Source organism: Lemur catta, chromosome 4 (genome assembly GCF_020740605.2).
Source record: "Lemur catta isolate mLemCat1 chromosome 4, mLemCat1.pri, whole genome shotgun sequence".
In the NCBI taxonomy this organism is placed as follows: Eukaryota; Metazoa; Chordata; class Mammalia; order Primates; family Lemuridae; genus Lemur; species Lemur catta.
In genome coordinates this window covers 105982641-105988895 of record NC_059131.1, presented here as the reverse complement: position 1 = coordinate 105988895, position 6255 = coordinate 105982641, and the positions used below count along the sequence as shown (strand labels likewise).

General features: G+C 44.7%; 1 long non-coding RNA gene across 1 annotated transcript; it reads left to right on the top strand.

Annotated features, from left to right (window-relative positions):
* Nucleotides 1-1828: 1828 nt before the first annotated feature.
* On the top strand, nucleotides 1829-4904 carry LOC123636526. The gene is made up of 2 exons (XR_006734571.1): nucleotides 1829-2010; nucleotides 4474-4904. It is a non-coding gene; the product is annotated as an uncharacterized LOC123636526 (long non-coding RNA).
* Nucleotides 4905-6255: the final 1351 nt, after the last annotated feature.

Genomic DNA, 6255 nt, shown 5'->3' with positions numbered 1-6255 from the left:
CGCTGGAATCCACCTGGGGGTGGCAGGGAGGAAACTGAGTGCAGCCTCTTCTGCACTAAGCTGATCGAGGGTTCCACGATTTTGAGGATCCTGGCCAAACCTCCTGCCTAGTGCGATTTCTTCCTGGGCATACAGGCCAGAACCAGGGCTTGAGAGGATAGACTGGGAAAAGATGTTTTTTAAAATAAAATTCTTGGTAACAAGGTGGTGTCTATTGCCTAGAGATTTGTTTTAACTAGAGGTTGAAAATAGTAGGTCTGGGGCTCAGGGAGGAAAGAACTCTGCCTCTTCCCGGGGCTGGGGTCCTTATCAGTCCTATCAGCAACAGCAGTGAGATCGATCTGACCCAGAGGGTGAAGTCAGAACCGGTCCAGGAAATACGGCAAAACCTAAAGCATAAGATAAAGGCCTGGCTGGGAAATGGGCTGGGAAGAAGGATCCTTGGACTCTGACGAAGGAGCCGGGGGTCACTGTCCGCGAGGTGAGGGAGTGGCTCAGGGTGGGGAGCGCGTCTGCAGCCGGGACCAGATGCCTGCCCGCAGGTCCCGCCCGCACGCCCACTGGAGCCAGGTGCGGCGCTTCCCTGCCTGCACCTGCCGGGCCTGGGCCCGCCCCGCCTGGAAGCCAGCAAGGTGCTTCCCGCCCGAGGGCAAACGTTTGGCTCAGAATCGAGCTGTGCTTGCTATTCCTGCCGGCGTCTGGGCCCGGCCAGCACGGCCAGCTCTCCGACCGCCTGACCCGGCCGAGCCAGGCTCCTGCGCTCCCCTGGGACCCTGCAGCCCAGCCCAGCAGGGGAGCGCGGCCGCTCCGGCGCTCTCGCCGGGACACGGGCGGGCGGCAGGGGTGGGGGAGACTGTGGCTCCGGCGACGTTAGAAATTGCCCCCCTCCGTCCCGCAGCAGTGTCGCTAGCATGCCAACTCAAAGTCCAGGGCGCCAAGGAGGGCACGGAGGCTATCAGGGGCACGTATGTCGTCACTCTTGGCCTCTGAGCTAAGAACGAAGGACAGCCGGGAAGTCCCTGCGGTGTTCGGGGACCTCACAAAAGCCTGCGTACGCGGCGCGTTTCTTAGGGGGGAGTCACACCCTGCACAAATGCAGTCTGTCCTCTGTCTCCGCAGGGGTCCGTGCGGAACCGGGCAAGGGTTGGCCACTTCAGGAGATCCTGTCGAGCTGGGCTCTAACTTTCAGACGCGGTGCCAGCGGGCAGGTCCCAACCGTCGCGCCCTGGGGCTGAGGTCGGGCGGGCAGGACCCGCCCCCGCGCCGCCGCCGGGCGGGGGAGCAGGCGGCTTCAAAGCCGCTTCCGGACCAGGTGACCTCGAGGGAAGACAGAGAAGCCCGCGGAACAGATGCTGGGGAGGCGAGCTCAACTCTCCTGGAGCAATCGCCTTTGCCTTAGTTTGTAACGCAATCCCTTTCCAAGCAACTTTATATTCATTTTAAAATTCCCAGATCTTTCTCTTGAGCTCTGCCTGCTCAGGAACCGGGAATTGCCCATCCCACGGTATGATTCCAGATTTGAAAACTCCCCTTCGTTTCTGAAAGTGATCCTGACAGAGAGGTTACCCGGGAGAGCCAGGCAGGCCTGGCTTCCCGCTGTCGCGCGCAGGGCCGGCCACCGTCGCCTAGCGGGAAACGTGAGATGCGGCCGCGCTGGCGTTGGCTTCTCTGCTATGAAAGCAGATAACCGAGTGTAGCACCCTTTTTAATGGAATCATGAAGCAGCCTAACTGACCCAGGTTCCGTAGGATATGTAGTTGTGTTTTCAACAGTAATATTCAGGGTGGCGTGTGGAAGAATGATTGACCTTGCTCTGTGTGCTGTCAGTGGATAGAAATAGGCCCAATGGGAAGCAGATTTTGCTTAAGACCAACAGCATTGCTGCCTGTCAGGCCTGCACAGACACTGAAGGGTTACCCTGCAAACGCTGAGATCCCTGGCCGCGGAGATGCCTTAACAGAGCCTGAAGAACCGTTTGGCTGGATTTCGTAACAACTGTGCATCTTGCAGGTACACTACATAAATTGTCTCAAATTCTTAGAATAACACTAAAAATTATATATTTTATCTCCATTGAGTATACAGGGAATATTAGTCTTAGACATGTTAATAACATATCCAAGGTCCATGTTCTTTCCACAGACTGCTGGTAAAGTTGATTTATAAAACAGCCTGAAAATTTCTTCTACATCTGAATTCTTTGAATACCCTAGAAAACTTTCTTAAATCTTTGCTAAGATTCCGAGGTATCCAAGCCAGAGAAATTTCTTGAAGTTGATGTCTCTAATCTGTTAAGTTTTAACCCAATAGCCAACCTATTTGGGGCCCTCCTTTATGTGTCAGAGATTGCTAGCTGGTCTCCAATCCATTTTCTCTTTTTTTCTTGGCACACAACGAAAATATATTTTCTAGCTTCCTTTGAAGTTGAATGTGGACAAAAATGACATGGGCCACTCCCAGACCTGGCCCATAGCAACCTCCCGTAGTCTTTCTCCTGAGTGTTGAAGATGGCAGAACCTGCCCAGCTTTGGTTCCTGAACAATGTGTTGAGCAGAGCCCCTGGGGCTGCTCTGGATGTGTGAGTGAGACATAAACTTTTGCTATGTTTGAGCCGTTGTGTGTTTTAGGGTCTATTGTAATGGCGATTAGCTTACCCTATCTAATATCCTGCATCACCCACCACTAGAAATCAGGAATTGCCTAATTCTGTATTGCAGGACCCCGTGAAGGATCACCATATTCACTGATAACTCTACCATGCTGAACTTTTTCCCTCAATTTTTAAAAATTGTGGTAAAATACATATAACATAAAATTTGCCATCTTAACCATTTTTAAGTGTACAGTTCAATGGTATTAAATATATTCGTAATGTTACATATGTATCATCACTATCCATCCCCATAACCCTGCATCTTGTAAAACTGGAACTCTATACTCATTAAACCATAACTCCCCAGTCCCTCTGCTCCCATGACCCTGGAAACAACCATTCTATTTTCTGTCTCTATAATTTTGACTATTCTAAGAATCTCATATTAATATAAGTGAAAGCATACACTGTCTTTTTGTGACTGGCTTATTTCACTTAGCATAGTGTCTTCAAAGTTCATCCATGTTGTAGCATGTGTCTGAATTTCCTTGCTCTTTATGGCTGAATACTTTTCTATAGTATGTATATACCACATTTTATCTATCCATTCAGCCATCAGTGGATACTTGAGTTGGTTCCACATCTTAGCTATTGTGAATAATGTTGCTGTAAACATGGGTGTGCAAATGTTTCTTTGAGACCCTGTTTTCAATTCTTTTGAGTATATACTCAGAAGTGGGATTGCTGGATCATATAGTAATTCTATTCTTAATTTTTTCAGCAACCTAGGCTGGACTTTTTGAAACTGCAGATATCGTACCCTTTTTTTTTTTTTTAACTAAAAAAGCAGAACTTTAATACAGTCTAACCTAAAATCATAGAAGATAATCTGATTTCTTCATCTTGCTCTTGACCCCTGCACAACCCTGCCCAATTGATAAAGAGGGATCAACTTCTCTGTCCAAGGACACCTGAGCAGCTTTACAGCACGGACTCCCGGGGAAAGAGGGAATGTCGAACGTCTGTCAAACGGCGGCCCACGGTTCAGCTCACTAATTTGTGCAGTTTGAACTCTTTAGGGTTTTTCTTTTTCCTTTTTTTAATGATACTTAAAAGTATCAAGAAATTTCTTATGGGAAAAAAATCTGTATCTCTATTGTGTTTTACAAATCTAAAGATTTAGAACACTTATATCAAAATCAGTTGGCACGTGGGGGGTCTTCTTCAGACAGGCCAGATCTCCTTGAGGTCTACAGACCCAAGAGGCCCTTTTATCCCTAATGCTGACATGCATGTCAAATGCCACGTGTCTTTGGGATGTGGCTTTTTAAAATCCTGGTTCTACAGGCCATTGTATTTGTGATCCCTGGTATTACTGCAGTAAAATCAATGATTAACAAACAGCTACTCTCCCGCCCTTTCCTGAGAGCTGGTTTTGAAGCGGTTGAAACTTATTTGCAAGGCAGCAAACCCTTCATGAGAGTTGGCAAGAAGAAGCAGGAAAACTCCTCCCGTTATTATTGGGTACTGATCCTCCTTCTGCAGGAATATGCCTGGGATATCAACATGCAATATGTTTAGCCCCCAACGTCCTTTCTGTGACACAAATATAGGAAACAGAGTGAAGCTTTATAAGAAAGGAAGATAAAATTTGTTGTTCCGTTTTTAATTGAAGGCCCAAATAGTGATATTAATTGGTTTGACTCCACCAGAGAGTTAAGCAGTTTCCTTCCTCGTCCCCAAATCCCGAATTATGCTGAGCTGCAGTTGTCACCACCAGCCACTTGAATGTTGTGCAGGTCCAAGTGTCACACCCATCAGCTGGTAAGCAGCGGAGCGGAGGAGAAGCAGGTACAGAGTAACTTCACCTTTCCCCCCAGGGCTGGGCACCAGTGAAGGTGAGTTCCAGGCTCTGTCTCAGTCATGGGAGGACAAGAGGATGCTCCGACAGGTGTGCTGCTTGTTGTCAAAGCTCTGGAACATACCAAAGGGCAGGTTTTCTATATATGTGTACATGAGTTTTATATTCAAAGGTTTCCTTTTTCCTAAAGTCTAAAATATGAGTGAATACCTAGTGGGTCATTGACCTCCCAGAGAATTTTCTATACTCATGGTGTGAATTGGGGGAGCGAGGTGAATGAGGTAGGACAGTGGAGGTGAATACATTAAGTTAGTTTTTCCCAATCTGTGGTATGGGTACCCCTGAAGTAAGCATGATAGTTTGGGGTGGTATACAGATGTACATTTTAATGTGTTCATAGTGTGATGTTTATTTCATGTGCATTAGAATAAAAACAATAACAACAATGTCTCAAATTTGTTATTTGTGATTGTTATTGTAAAATGCTTAGGGTGAATAGTTGAAGAGTTATCTTTTTAAAAGGAAATATTAAGTAAAGAAGAATATACAGAACTTCTATTTCCAGTTAAGATGGAATAACAGAGACCAAATTTACTCTCCTGCCTAAAACAGTTAAAAGCTAAACATACATATGAAGCAACGGAACAGTGCTCAAGATTTTGGACACCAGACAATAGAGAATAGGGATCCCTGATTGATGAGAAACAAATGAAGTGAGCCCTCTGACCACGTGAGCTCTTACCACCTGGAGAAAGTTTCCAGGTCATGGCTCAGTGATTGGGAACCCAGGCAGAGCTGGTAGTTTTTCTGAGTCCCACAGACAGATCTTGGAGTCCAGGGAAGTCACCATAGCTGGAGTTCACAGGGAAGAGTAACAGAGAAGAGAGCCACACAGAGAACCACTCAGAGAACTCTGTGATCAGTGATGAGTGGGAGGAAATGACCAAAGCCTGGAGAAGAGGCATCTGGAAAGATTTAGAGGGAACAATGCCTGGAAATTATAGTCTTTTCAACAAATGGTATCAAAAAAATTTTGCTATCTATAATCAAAAATAAACAAACAACAACAAAAAAATCCTTTGATCTAGATCTCATCCTAATACAAAAATTATCTCAAAATGAATCACAGATCTAAATGTAAAACACAAAACTATAAAACTTCTAGAAGAAAATACAGGAGAAAATCTTAGTGACCTGGGTTAGACATAGATTCCTTAGATATAACAAAAAAAAAAAAACAACCCACAATCCATAAAGGAAAAAAATGGAGCTTTATCAAAATTAAGAACTGCTCTTAGAATGGCACTATTAAACAAATGAAAAGATGAGTTACAAACTAGGGGAAAATATTTGAAAATCTCATATGTGATAAAAATATTCTTGTGTCCAGAATATATAAAGAATACTTAAAAACTCAATAGAAGAAAACCAACAACTTGATATCGGACAAAAAATTTGAACACATATTTCACCAAAAAGATATATAGATGGTAAATAACCTCATGAAAATGCACCCAACATCATTAGTCACAAGGGAAATGAAATTGAAACCATAATGAAATATTACTGCATGCCTATTATAATGGATAAAATTAAAAAGACCAACTCAACCAAGTGCTGGCAAGTAAAAAGGATCTTTAAAAAGTTTATGGAACTCGCATATTATGAAAAAATTACACAAGGACTTCAAAATTTTTTTGCACCAAAGTGAACTCATACTAACTTGTTACAGCGTATCTGAACAGGATCTAGTTTGAGGCACTAAGAAGGATAAGACACCAGTTTGAAAAAAGGCCCTATC